Below are 15,428 nucleotides of genomic sequence, written 5' to 3'. Positions count from 1 at the left end.
GAATGGGTGTAAGCAATAGAGGGAGGATATAGAATGTGTGACTGATTGCCTCCATGAACAACTACCTACTTTGCATGAAACCAGAAGAACTGGATGGTGCCTGGCTACCATTGCTGAACTTTTTGATCAAAGATTTTATAGAAGAATTCTGATCAAAAGGGGGAAAATGCAAAACAGAATTTCAAATTCTCATAGACTCCAGACTTTCTGGAGCCATGAAAGTTGAAGGTTGGATGAGCCCCTGAAACTATTGCCCAGAGATAATCATTAAACCTTAAACCAAAAATATCCCCTGAAGTCTTCTTAAAACCAAACAATAGCTTAACTAGTTAAAAAAATGTCTGCCTTGAGCATTATGCTCTATGGGATCAAACTGACAACATCAACTGGAAAGATTAGATAGGAACCTTAGGGGCAATGAATTTATGTTAATGGGGGAGGAACAACTCAGAAAATGAGGGTGAGAATGGTTGCACAACTCAAAGAATGTAATCAATGTCATTAAATAATACATGTAGAAACCATTGAATTGGTGCATGTTTTGCTATGTATATTCTCAACAACAACAACAAAATATAAATAAATAAATAAATTGTGTGTGAGAAGAAAAAGTGAACGATTATTTGCCCACCTTATCATTTCAGGGTCCCTGAGAAGGCCGATTGCTCAGCTAGAAGAATCAGACAGGAGACCCAGCACTTACATAAAAATCTGATGCACCCAGCCTCACAATGCCCCATGTGTCTATAATCCTACAAGCCTCCATTATTCCTCATTGGTAAGATATGGGAATAGGAACAATAAACTTTAACCAACTCATAATCATTTGGGGACAATCATGCATAGAAAGGGCAGTAACAATTTTTTGGTGCCCATGTAGTCTCTTTGCTAAAGATGTCTGATTTTGAGTTAGAGAGGAGACTGAGTGACAAAAATCACTGCAGGTGAACTCAAGCAAGAGGCTAGCCCCCAGCTGGCTCACCAAAGCTGATTTTACACAGACCAAAACAGAACTCTGCTTAGTATTGCCTTCTAATCTTCCCACAGAGAGTCACTGTTGTTAGAGGTGAAAAGGTCAAGCATTCAGTTCACTCCAGGTTAGAAGATGTCTTAGTTTCCTAGTGCTGCTATAACAGAAATACCACAAGTGGGTGGTTTTAAAGAACAGAAATTTATTTTCTCACAGTTGGGAGGCTAAAAGTCCAAACTGTAACCCGATGAGGGTTGGTCCTACCCAGTGTGACCGCTTGAGTCAACTGAGAGACACTAGGCCTTTGAGAAAGAGAAAGTAGACTTTATTGCAAGCTAGTCAAGCAAGAAGCTCTGAGACTAAGTCTCAAATCAATCTCTCCAAGGTTGGGGATTCTAGGGCAGTTATAGGGTTTGTGATAGGGTTTATATCAGTGATGATAGATTAGAGCATGCTGTAGTAACAACTCTAAGATTTCAGTGGCTTCAGAAATCTAAGTTTTATTTCTTCCTCACACTATGTACCCATTTTAGGTTGGCAAGGGGGACCTGCTCACTGTGGACCTTTGGGAACCTGAGCTAATAGAGCAGCTGTCATTTTCAGCATTCCAACCACTATGCCAGAGGGAAAAGGGAAGTGGTGAAGCTCTGTCTCTTTAAGCTTCTCTCCCATTTCCCTGCCCAGAGGAAGTCACAGGGCCACCATAGCTTGGGTCAGGTGCACCTTAGTCCTCAAGATGACATCTTTGCTTTTTAACACTTTAAAGAGGTCTTTTGCAGATTTGCCCAATGCAATACGTTGTTTGATTTCTTGACTGTTGCTTCCATGGGCATTGATTGTGGATCCAAGTAAAATGAAATCCTTGACAACTTCAATATTTTCTCCATTTATCATGATGTTGCTTCTTGATCCAGTTGTGAGGACTTTTGTTTTCTTTATGTTGAGGTATAATCCATTCTGAAGGCTGTAGTCTTTGATCTTCATCAGTAAGTGCTGATAAACATCTTTCCAGTATTCTCTGCTTTCAGCCATGATCCAGTTGACATCAACAATGATAGCCTTCATTCCATGTCCGCTTCTGAGTGCAGCTTGAATCTCTGGCAGTTCCCTGTGGATTTCCTGCTGCAATGGTCTTTTAATTATCTTCAGCAAAATGATAGTTTGATGATTTCCGCCTTCTGTTATCAGGTGGGGACCTCAAATAACTATCATAAATATGCTAAAAGATCTAGTGGAAAAATGTACAACACACATGAACAGATCCAATAAGAATATCCTTCAAAACTGAATGGTAAACTAAAGACATGATACCCAAAAGCTGAGAAAATTCATTGCAATCACCTGCGCTATAAGAAATTCCAAAGACTGGAGGCAAATGATACTAGATAGGAGTGCTACTCTGCAAGAAGAAATTAAAGGCATCAGAAAAAATACCTGAGCAAATATAAAAAAGTTTTTATTATCTTTAATAGCTTTAAATTTCTTAAAATACTATTGATTATTTGAAGCAAAAATAATAACAATGTATTGCTATTTTGAAGGCGCCCTGGTGATGCAAACAGTTAAGCGCTCAACTGCTAACCAAAAGATTGGCTGTTTGAACCCAACCAGTGGCTCCATGGGAGGAAGACCTGGAGATCTGCTTTTGTAAAGATTACTGCCAAGAAAATCCCATGGGACTCTGTCACACAGGGTCACTATGAGTTGAAATCAACTCAATGGAACTTAACAACAAGAATTGTTATTTTGAAAACCAACCAACCCTATTCAGCCCCTAAATTAAGCATTTATCCTGCCTTTCATCTATAAACTATATTTCAAGGTAATCAAATAATTGAGGGAAAGTTTCTATTTACAAAGTATACCAGTTAAAATTTTAAGAAAAAAAGACAGAAATAAAATATCACCATTCTGCAACCTCTAATGAATTAATCAGGAGCTCCAGTGATGCAATGGTTAAGCACTCAGCTGCTAACTGAGAGGTTGGTGGTTCAAACCCACCCAGAGGTTCTGCAGGAGAAAAACCTGGAGATCTGCATCAGTAAAGATTACAGCCTAGAAAATATCTCCAGCCACAGAACACTGGGAATAGATCTGGAAACTATTGAGCAGTTCTACTCTATCACATGGGGTTGCTGTGAGTCGAAATAGACTCAACAGCACCTAACAACAATAACAACAATGAATTAATGGACTTAGGTAATTATCCTCAATGGCTGCTAACAGAACAAAAGACAGACAAGCAGTTATTTTATGATTAATGTACATGTACTCATTATCACCTATGGAAGTATTCTTGCCAAAAATATTTTCACCCAAACCTGATTAGTTGACAGACTCTAGATCTAATTACCAATTTACAGAAAATACAAAGGACAGAAGATTCTCCCTCTAAGAGGTATCATGTCAGTTTACATGGTCACTTACAATAAATGTTCTTCATCACAGACCCTTTTGTTTCTAACAAAAAGAGAGGTAGACTTGTCACTTGTATGTCTTATACTAAATGCACTGATGTCGATCATGTTCATTCAACATATTTTGTTGAAATGAACTAAATTTATTGCAAAATGGCACATACATATTTCCAGTGCCCTAAAAGCCAAAATGCAATTAAAGTGTGATGAATCTAGAGAAAAACAATTCCACTCAAAGTAAAGAAAGGCCACACCAGCCTTCATATGCCACTCATCTGAGTCTGCCAGAAAGATGGTGTTGAATGAAGCATGCACGTACTTAAAGAACAAAATATCCTTGGCCAACAGACACATGAGAAAACGCTCGTGATCACTAGCCATTAGAGAAATGCAAATTAAAACCACAATGAGATACCATCTCACCCCGACATTACTGGCACAAATGAAAAAAACTAGAAATAACAAATGTTGGAGAGGCTGCAGGGAGATCGGAACGCTTATGCACTGCTGGTGGGAATGCAAAATGATAGAACCTTTTTGGAAAATGATATGGTGCTTTCTTAGAAAGCTAGAAATAGAAATACCATATGATCCAGCAATCCTACTTCTAGGATATATCCTAGAGAAATAAGAGTTGTCACACGAAGAGACATATGCACACCCATGCAGCATTGTTCACAATAGCAAAAAGATGGAAACAACCTAGATGCCCATCAACAGATGAATGGATAAACTAACTATGGTACATACACACAATGGAGTACTATGCAACAATAAAGAACAATGATGAATCTGTGAAGCACCTCATAACATGGATGAATATGGAGGGCATTATGTGGAGTGAAATAAGTCAATCACAAAAGGACAAATATTGTATGAGACCGCTACTGTAAAAACTCATGAAAAGGTCCACACACAAAAAGAAACAATCTTTGATGGTTACGAGGGAGGAGAGGGGTGAGGATGGAAAAACACTAAATAGACAATAGATAAGCAGTAACTTTGGTGAAGGGTAAGACAGTACACAATACTGGGGAAGCAAGCACATCTTGTTCAGGGTAAGGTCATGGAAGCTCCATAGACACATCCAAACTCCCTGAGGGACTGAATTCCTGGGCTGAGGGCTGTGGGGACCATGGTCTTGGGGAACATCTAGCTCAACTGGCATAACATAGTTTATAAAGAAATTGTTCTACATTCCACTTTGGTGAGTAGCATCTGGGGTCTTAAAAGCCTGTGAGCAGCCATTTAAGGTACTCCATTGGTCTTACCCCTTTGGGAGCAAGAAGAGTGAAGAAAACTAAAGATACCAGGGAAAGATTAGTCCAAAGGGCTAATGGAACACATGTACCACGGCCTCCACCAGACTGAGTCCAGTACAACTAGATGGTGCCCAGCTACCACCACAGACTGCTCTGACAGGGATCACAATAGAGGGTCCCGGACAGAGCTGGAGAAAAATGTAGAACAAAATTGTAACTCACAAAAAAAGACCAGACTAACACTGGCCTGACAGAGACTGGAGAAACCCTGAGAGCATGGCCCCCGGACACCCTTTTAGCTCAGTAATAAAGTCACTCCTGAGTCACCCTTTGGCCAAAGATTAGACAGGCCTATAACACAAAACAAGACTAAAGGGGCACAATAGCCCAGGGGCAAAGACTAGAAGGCAGGAGGGGACAGGAAAGCTGGTAATAGGGAACCCAAGGTGGAGAAGGGAGAGTGTTGACATGTCATGGTGTTGTTAACCAATGTCATAAAACAATATGTATACTGTTTAATGAGAAACTCTTTTTTTCTGTAAACCTTCATCTAAAGTACAATTAAAAAAAAATCAACTGGCAAAAAGAAAAAAAAGAACAAAATATCTATTCTTGATCCTACTGGCCAGCCCTACTTAGCTGTAAATGCCATCTAATTTTTCCATAGAAATACTAATGAGCAGAACACATTACAGAGTCATCTCTTGTCTAATAATGAAGCCACATAATTTAGAGCTTGTGCCCCAAGATCCATTACATGCCCTTAATAGTACAGGGAGCACCTTCATACATTTACTAAGGACTGAAAACACAAAGTGTTGACTGTGCAGTAGCATAACTGAAAACGTATTATTCCAGGTGAATTTTATGTTGGCAGATCTCACTATATGTCAGTTTCCTACTATAACTGAAAAGAAATGAGAATTATTTTTTGTAAGAAAAATCAAGCAAAATAAAATTCAATCTTCCAATGCATGAGCCGTGAGAACATGTAAACATATTTTAAAGAGAAGCTCACCACAGCTGTAGCTTCCTCAACCATCCTGGCTGATGGACTCCAATTCATCCACCATAACTGATTTAATATGAGAGTATAATTAGTACTGTTGATTACTATCTGGTGCCAGATATCCCAAATGCCCCACCTTCAGGCTAATTAATCTTGAAAACTTTCCAAGCTTTTCTGTACCCTGCCTGCCTCTGTTCTCTGCATTGGTACACACATAGCATTTCCCTCAAATAAACAGTGCAACAGGAATGACATCACTAGGTCTTGCACACAGTTGGTACTCAGTAAATGTTTGTTTATTCACATTACTCCTCCTTCATCACAGTAATTCTCATTAGAATGGAAAACCAAGAGCCAAGATTTAGACTTGGGTCACTTTAACTGGCATTGATTTTAAGGCTGTGGAAACCTATATGCTCACATTGTTATTAAAAAGTAATCTTTAGAAAAGTTAAGGAATCATCACAGGGATACTTTGATGGGAATACTCAGCAGTTAGACCCTGAAAGAAGAGTGACTATACCAGTAAGGATGTATTCATACGTCGTTGATCTAAATGAAATTGGCAGAAATCTAACAGAAACCAACAGTGATGCTAATAAAAATTGGGCCAAAAGACTAAAGACATTGAATAGTCTCTAATCTTTTATATAAATACAGTTTTCATTGAAATATTTGTGAAATAACAAAATACATTTGGCATATAATGAAACACACATTGTTTTCAACAAAGCTATGATTTGCAAAGCTTTGCATCCTACGGTACCTTCCCCATTCTGCCCTGCCACCTTGAAGAGTCATACTGTCGAAGAGTCAGTTCCAACTTATAGCGACCTTTTGTATAACAGAATGAAATGCTGCCCAGTCCTGGGCCATTTTCATGACTATTGGTATGCTTGAGTCCATTGTTGCGGCTCCAGTGTAGTGCCTTCTAACCAGGGAGCTCACCTTCCACCACTATATTAGACAATATTCTGTTGTGATCCAGATGGTTTTCATGGGCTAATTTTCAGAAGTATATCACCAGGCCTTTCTTTCTGATCTGTCTTAGTCTGGAAGCTCTGCTGAAACCTGTCCACCATGGGGGACCTGGTTGGTATTTGAAACATTAGTGGCATAGCTTCCAGCATCACATAACACGCAAGCCAGCACAGCATGAAAAACTGATGAATGCGTGGTGGGGAGTTCCACAATCTGAAAAGTCCAGCATTCTCTCTCCATTCTAAGCAATCCCTGTAATATGCAGGAGGCTTTTTCCAGGAGCCACCACTGCGAAACAGTGGTTTAGCGGTGTTCTCGTTAGACTAGTGGTGTTAAAGGCTGGGAGGTAGATGAACACACTGAGAACGAGCTCAAGAAGCAAAGTCAAAATATCCAATTTGATACAATCAAACACCTCATGGGATTTGGTTCCTCGGTCTAGAGGTTTAGGATCATGATTTCTTCATAGGACATCGCAGTTAATTGGCCTAATGTCGAATTTAGTGCTTCTGTTCTACCTCTTGTTCCTTGCATAGTGCCTGGGGTCTTAAAAGCTTGCAAGTGGCCATTCCAGGCAAACAGTTGGCCTCTATTCACCTGGAGCAACAGAGAAAGAAGAGTCAGGAACGGGAGGAGGAAATGGAGTGTGTGGCTAATTGCCTCCATAAATAACTGCCTCCTTTGCCATGAGACCAGAAGAACTAGATGGTGCCTGGCTACAATTAGTAAACATTTTGATCAAAGATTTAATAGAAGAATCTTGATTAAAAGGGGGAAAATGCACAACAGAATTTCAAATTCTCCTGGACTCCAGACTTTCTGGAGCTATGGAGGCTGGATGAACCCCTAAAACTATTGCTCCAAGATAATCTTTCAGTCTTAAACCAAAAACATCCCCTGAAGTTCCCTTAAAACCAAACAATAGTTTAGCTTAACTTGTAAAAACATCCACTTAGAGCACTGTGCTCTTTTAAGATCTATCTATATGGGATCAAACTGACAACAACAACTCAAGAGCTTAAACAGGAAACTTAGGGGGCAGTGAGTTTATGTTAATGGAGGGGGAGCAACTCGGAAAAGGCAGGTGACAATGATTGCGTGACTCAAAGAATGTAATCAGTGTCAATGCATTGTGCATGTAGAAATTGTTGCATTAGTGTATGTTCTGCGTGTGTACTCTCAACAACAACAAAAATAAAATAAAATATAACATATATATCCAATTTGAAAAACCGTAGTTCACCACCAACAACCACAGTGAGTTGTGGAGCTCTTACGCACACTTCCTAATGGAAGAGACATGTTACTGCTCTGAGGAAGTAAACTGTCTATTTGAGAAACAATAGTCTTGTAATTCAGCTACTTTATAACACTTTGATGAACAGGGAGAGAAAAGGAATGGCTGAGGATTGGGATTCAGTGGCACTTCTAATTTGCAGCACAGGCTTGCTTCACTTGAGAAGACAGTGATTGTTAAGTGCTAAAAGTGGATCTAGTGAATTATACAAACGGCCCTCGTGAGATGAGCTGACATCACACGGAAAACTTAACACTTTCTCTCCACCTTAACTTGCCTATCTTCAGATCTGCTTGTCAGCATCTGCCAAATGGCCTTGGAGCTTCAGCATACTGACAAGAAAGAGTACCACGTGGGCTATATTGTCTTATATTGCATAAGGCTTTATACACTTCAGAGTGCTTAAACCACGACACAGCTCTTTCAGGCACCCCTCTACCTAGTTCTTCACCTGGTCCCCTTTCTCCATCTCCTTCTTCCTGTTGGCATTTCCCAAACCTCAGTTTCTATCCCCCACCACTGTTCCCTCTCCATATTTTTCCCATAGTGACCTGCTGCAGTCTCAGAACTCCAGCTCTGACCTCTATGCTAATGATTCTCAAATCCTTATCTCCAAAACCAGAAATAGTTACTAAGTATCTACAAAAGAACATATTGTTTAAGTTTAAAAGTGATGGAAGAAACAATGAAGAGAAAAATCTGATTTGTTGGACTATGCAAAACACATGTAAAAGTAAACAAATTAAAAGGCAAACAATGAACCAGAAATATATAGCTATAAATACAAAAAGTAACATATAATATATGACTATTATTAAGCAACATGATATATTATAATAGATAATTCACAAAAGAGGCAATGCAGATCTCTAACACATATATCAGAAAGAAAAATATACTGGTAGAAATGCAAATTTAAGCAATTAAAAGAGAAAAATAACAATGAATGTGGACGATACTTCATGCACAAAAAGTCTCATTGCATCGTTACTATAATATCAGATTGGAAATCATCTAAACGCCCAGCACTAGGGTAATGGTTAAGTAATTACCGTACAATACATACTAGCATCCATGGTGGGGCTTTAGGGGATCTTCATATATTTTGCAAACAAAATAAATTTTCCCAAACAGTGAGGATTTAAACTCCTTAAGGAGGCTTTCAATTAAACATAAAGGACTGGATACATGCATTACTTCTACTCACTTCTAAAACTCCATTAAAATGGCTAAAAAAAAAAAAAGCTACCTGTTACCTTTAAGTCAATTTTGACGCATGGCAACCTCATGTGTATCAGACTACAATTGTGCCCCATAAAGTTTTCAGTGGATGACCTTTCGGAAGTAGATCACCAGGACTTTATTCTGACACTCCATTGCACGGACTCAACCTCCAACCTTTCAGTTAGCAACCGAGAATGTTAACCATTTGCACCACCCAAGTACTCCTACTAAAATGACAGTAAAGGGCTAAAGACAAAAAACAAAGAGAACCACAGAAGGGACAATAGAGAACAAGCTATTTCGGTAAAGTTTTAGGAGGTGGAAAACAGATGGAGTGGTCAAAACTGACTTAGCAGAGCTAAAGGAAACTGAAACCCAAGCACCTATGGAGGATGATACCAATGAGGAAAAGCTGAGCTACCCCACAGAACCCTTGAAAGGTTCAGAAATTGGCAGCCTTGACGATAATGGGGGAGACACACACAGCAAAACACTGACTGAAAAATCTGTATGGGGAACAATTAAGAGTCCCAGGTCCCTCTTCCATGAGGAGCCAGGCAACAACCTTTAACTGCCTCCTCTTCTCAGAAATAGGATATTTATGCTCTAAGTAAGAGAACTGAAACAGATTCAGTACTTGAAGATTCAGGTATAGCAGAGGGTTGTGATGATGCCTCAGATTAAAAATGGGAATGAAGTGACAATCAGGACGCTGAGCTACCAGACTCTCAAGCTCCCTTCCTCAGCTTACAACTATCCAGGCTTGTTATCTTCCAACCACAGGACTGCAGGAACATTCTCTGGAGTCACTGAATGGTCCCAAAGAAAAGATCTATAGACACAGACATTTGGGGGCTGCACAACAAGGATCCAGCTTAGCTCCTGATCAACCTAAAGTCAAATCCACCACTTGACAGATATTCCAATCCACCCTCACAGAGATTCCAATCAGCATTCTAGTGCCTCACTCTTAAATATCACGGAGCCACCAACCACCGGAAATTTAAGGAAAGTCTTCTTCATGAAATAAAGACTTCAGAATAGATTTCAATCAAATAGGAAAACACAGTTTGGAGAAAACAGAGACAATGCAGGAAACAGAAGAAAAATTTGAAACTAATTAAGAACCTCAGAGAGATAAGAAGACAGTGTGCCCAAGAAATAAGAAAAAAAGGAAACAATCAGAAAACAAGAAAGTGCTATAAGAAATTTAAAATATGATAGGCAAAACTGTCTAATGAATCTATTTGAATCTTGTCTGAACAATATATGGGATTTCTATGTGGATTCCATTTGAATAGACAGCGGTCCAGCAATAAAAGGAAAATTTGTATAGTCTGCTCTATTTTTTTTTTTTTAAGGTTTCAGTAGAGGTAATTCCAACGCATGGTGATCTCATGTGTTTCAGTGTAGAACTGTGCTCCATAGGGTTTTCAATGGCTGTGATCTTTCAGAAGTAGATCACCAGGCATTTCTTCTGAGGCATCTCTAGGTGGATTGGAACTGACAACCTTTCAGTTAGTGGCCAAGTGCTTAACCATTTGTGCCACCCAAGGACTCCTGCTCTATACAATGCATTATTTTCAGCCATTTTAAAATCATGCCCAACAGAGTTTTTAATAACATGGGGAAAATGCTTATGCTAGATATAACATTGATCAGGAAAAGCAGAATACAAAATTATATCTCCAATATATTTTCACCTTTATGTAGGTCTGTATTCCTGTATGTAAATGTTGACTCTCTCCCTAAACTCCTAGCATTTCTACTTCTCACTCTCTCCATCTTTGACCAGATCTAACATGAATCTTGCATCAGTGGAATATGAAAGCCAATAGATAAATTCTTCCCTATTTCTCCTCCAGCCAGATTATTTTAAGAAACAGTCATTTACATGATCTTTCAAAAGATCCCACAAGATAAAGTAAATTGTTCATGCATAATACCAGAGAGTGGGCAATGAGATAATGCATTCTCATACTGACTCACCCTTGTGCCTCATACCCCATGTTCTTCACTCTTGTTCCCCGAAGTTACACTCCCAAATAATGTTAGGTAATACTGGGAAATTATTATTAAATTTTTATTGAGACAAAATTCACCTAAAATAAAATTGTTTATTTATTTGTATAGATAGAGGTAAGATTCATACAGCAAAAAATTAACCATTTTATATATACATGCAATGGAATATTACTCAGCAATCAAGAGAAATGAAGTCCTGATATATGCTACAACATGGATGAAACGTGAAAACTTTATGCAGAGTAAACGAGTCAATCACAAAAGAACAAATACTGTATGATCCCACTTACATGAAATGTTTATAAAAAAGTATAAAAAAAGTATAAAGTATAAAGTATAAAAGTATAAAGTATAAAGACCAAACTTTATTAGTGATTACCAGAGGTGGGATGGAGGTGGAAAGGGGAAGTCATTGCTTAGGGGCACTGGATTTCTGTTAATGGTGATGGAATCATTTGGAAAGAGTAGTGGTGATGGTTGCACAATATGATGAAGATAATCAATGTCACTGAATTATACATGTAAATAAAATCGGAATTGGCAAATGTTTTGCTATATATATTTTTACCATAGTAAAATGATTTTTTAAGATGAAAAAAATTAACAATTTTAAAGTGTACAATTCAGTGGCATGGAGCACATTCACAATGTTACACAACTATCACCACTATCTAATTCTTAAAATATTTTCATCGCCCCCGAAGGGAACTCCACACTGATTAAGCAGTTGGTCCCCATTGTCCTTACCCCCACCCCTGGAAACCACTAATCTGCTTTCACTCTCTATGGATTCACCTATTCTGGATACATCATATAAATTAATTCATACAATATGTATGCTTTTGTGTCTGGCTTCTTTCACTTAGCATAATGGTTTTGAAGTTCATCAATATTGTAGCAACAAGGGTTTATGAATATTGTAGCAAAAGGGTTCATCAACCAATTTTATAGCTGAATTAATCCTTTTTATATCCATTGTATGGATATACCACATTTTGTTTATCCATTCATCCGTTGTAGCCATTTGGGTTGTTTGCATCTTTGCCTGTTGTGAACAATGCTGCCATTATCATCTGTGCACAAATATTTGTTTAAATATCTGCTTTTAATTATTTTAGGTACATACCTAGGAGTGGAATTGCTGTAGCATATGGTAATTCTATGTTTACTTTTTGGGGAACTGCCAAATTATCTTCTACAGAGGCTGCATCCTTTTGCATTCCCACTAGTACTGTATGAGGCCTCCAGTTTTCCCAAATCTTTGCCAACATTTGTTATTTTCCTTTTTTTTTTTTCCTTTTATAGCCCTCCTAGTGGGTATGAAGTGGTATCTCACTGTGGTTTTGATTTGAATATCCCTAATAACTAATTTCTGAGCATCTTTTCATGTTGGCCATTTGTATATTTTCTTTGGAGAATGTCTATTCAAGTCCTTTGCCCATTTTTAAATTGAGTTGTTTGCCTTTTTGTTGTTGAGTTGTATATGTTCTTTATATATTCTGGATGCTAGATCTTTATCAAAAGTAGCCCTAGTGGTGCAACGGTTAAGTGCTCGTCTGCTAATCGAAAGCCTGGCAGTTCAAACCCACGCAAAGGCTCCATGAATGAAAGACCTGGGGATCTGCTCCCGTAAAGATTACAACGAAGAAAACCCTATGAGGCAGCCAACTCAGTCACATGGGGTCACTATTAGTTGAAATTGACTCAACAACACCTAACAACAACAGACCCTTATCAGATGTATGATCTGCAAATATTTTCTCCCATTCTGTGCGTTGTTCTTTACTTTCTTGATAGTGTCCTTTGATCCACCAAAAAAATTAATTTTGATGAGGCCGAATTTACCTATTTTTCCTTTTGCTGCTTTTGCTTTTGATGTCACATCTAAGACCACTGCCTATCCCAGGTCATGAAGATTTACTCTTAGGTTTTCTTATAAGACTTTTATGGTTTTAGCTCTTGCCTTTCAGTCTTTGATATATTTTGAGTTATTCTTTGTATATAATGTGAGATAAAGGTCCAAGTCCATTTCTTTGGAGCTTTTCCAAGGCTAGGGATTTTTGAGGATGTCTTTCAATTAATTTAGGTCTTCTTTAATTTCTTACAGCAATATTTTATAGTTTTCAGTGTTTAATTGCAGCTAGGATTACTAGAATTTATTAGAACAGAAACTGTGTGTGTATGATCATCCGTGCAACCACGTTGAGCATGGTACCTAGTGCATTATGGACCAAACAGTGGTTTAAACTGAATCTGATTCAATTGCCTAGAAAAAAAATGGTACCATCTGCTGGCAGGGTAAAGGCAATATTCATAGAATTAGGCTTCTGTCTCCTTCATAGATCAAGTTCTACACTGCAAAACGTTTCGGGATCATCTCTGTGATTGCGTGAACTGGGAAGAGGTCAGAGTGCATTCTATAGATGTTTACCCTCGGGCAGAGAAGATGGATAACTTCTTCTTATCAGCTTAAAATTCCATAAGAGTTGCCCAGAATACTCTTCTTCTTTTTAATAGAGGACTGGATTGCTGACCAGCCTATCAAGGGTCATAGGACCAAAGTATAACACCTTATACCATCCCAATTCTCCATCCTTCCCCAGCCTTCATTAATAATTGAATAAGATACTAACTTATCTCCACTCTCAAAATTTATTTTACTTTATAGACACAACCAATAATTTGGTGATAAATTTAATAGAATGATATATTTATTATGTCCCCAAAGAGGAGATACCAAGATAACCAAGATTTCAATTCCTCGATTAGCCTCAATGCAGCAACAGGTTTAAGAAGGATACTCTAGGCAAATGAAAATTAGGGCTTTGGGCTCAAATTCCTCTCTGGTACCCTAATCTGGTGGGTTATACTGAATCAAGGAAGTTTAAGCAGTCTCTTTTTTGCCTCCTTTCTCTTAGACCCTATGTTTGTTTTCTCTTGGCTTTCTATTAGCAGTGATATGATCCCCCAAGAAAAAAGCCACTTGAAACTCATCTTTCTAGAGCAGCTGAGAGAGAGGAAAGCAAAAGAGGAGATAACAAGTGATCCAAAAGAAGTGTTTCATACCCAGTTCCCTTCATTTCCTTTCTGAACTCATGGGAGCTTTAGAAGTTTCTCCCACCCCATTCCATTTCTTCACAACTCTCCCTTTCCCTCTATAGAACAGTGTCAGACCCTACTTTACAGCAATTAACTTAGTGAATTCTCACATAAATCCTTTGAGGTTGTTGTGTTCCACTGAGTTGATTCCTACTCATAGTGACCCTATAGGACAAAGTAGAACTGCCCCACAGGATTTCCAAGGCTGTAATCTTTACAGAAGCAGACTGCCACATCTTTCTCCCTTGGAGGAGCTGGTGGTTCAAATGCTGCCTTTTTAGTTAACTGAGTGTTTAACCACTGTGCCACTAGGGCCCCTTTGTGTAAAGATCGTTGTTTCTCCCGTGGAGCAGTTGGTCTGTTCAAACTGCGATCTTTCAGTAAGCAGCCGTGTGCTTGAACACTGTGCCACCAGAGCTCCTAACCCTTTCAGATAGGTACTGTTACCATCCACATTTTAAAAATAGTAGAATCGGAGGGGCAGAGGTAAAGTGACTTGCTTAAGGCCACATAATTAGCAAGTGGGCAAACCAGAATTTGAACCCAAGAATCTTGCTCCAGAGTTTGTGTGTTCAACCCTGCATTTTATTACTAATAAAGGTTAACATTTATTGAGAACTTATTGTTGTTACTTGCTGTCGAGTCAATTCCAATTCATAGTGACTCTACATGTGCAGAGTAGAACTGCTCCATGAGGTTTCCAAGGCTGTGACCTTTTGGAAGCAGATCGCCATGTCTGTCTTCCAAGGCGTGTCTGGGAAGATTCGAACCACCAACCTTTCCGCTAGTAGTCGAGAGCTTAACCTTTTGCACCAACCAGGGACTCCTTATTGAGAACTTAAAAAAAAAGCAAACGCATTGCCGTTGATTCCAACTCATATCGACCCTATAGGACAGAGCAGATCTGCCCCACAGGATTACCAAGGAGCAGCTGGTAGATTCAAACTACTGAACTTTTAGTTAGTAGCTGAGCTCTTAACCATTACACCACCAGGGCTCCTACTGAGAACTTAATTAAAATTGAAGTTGTCAAGGATTTCATTCCGCTAGGATCAAAAATCAATGCCCATACAAAGGAAATGAACAGACACTTCACCAAAGAAGACATTCAAGCGGCCAACAGACACATGAGGAAATGCTCGCG

Source organism: Trichechus manatus, unplaced genomic scaffold (genome assembly GCF_000243295.1).
Source record: "Trichechus manatus latirostris isolate Lorelei unplaced genomic scaffold, TriManLat1.0 scaffold00107, whole genome shotgun sequence".
Taxonomy (NCBI): domain Eukaryota; kingdom Metazoa; phylum Chordata; class Mammalia; order Sirenia; family Trichechidae; genus Trichechus; species Trichechus manatus.
The sequence above is the reverse complement of the archived record's forward strand: the minus strand, read 5'-3'. Positions refer to the sequence as shown.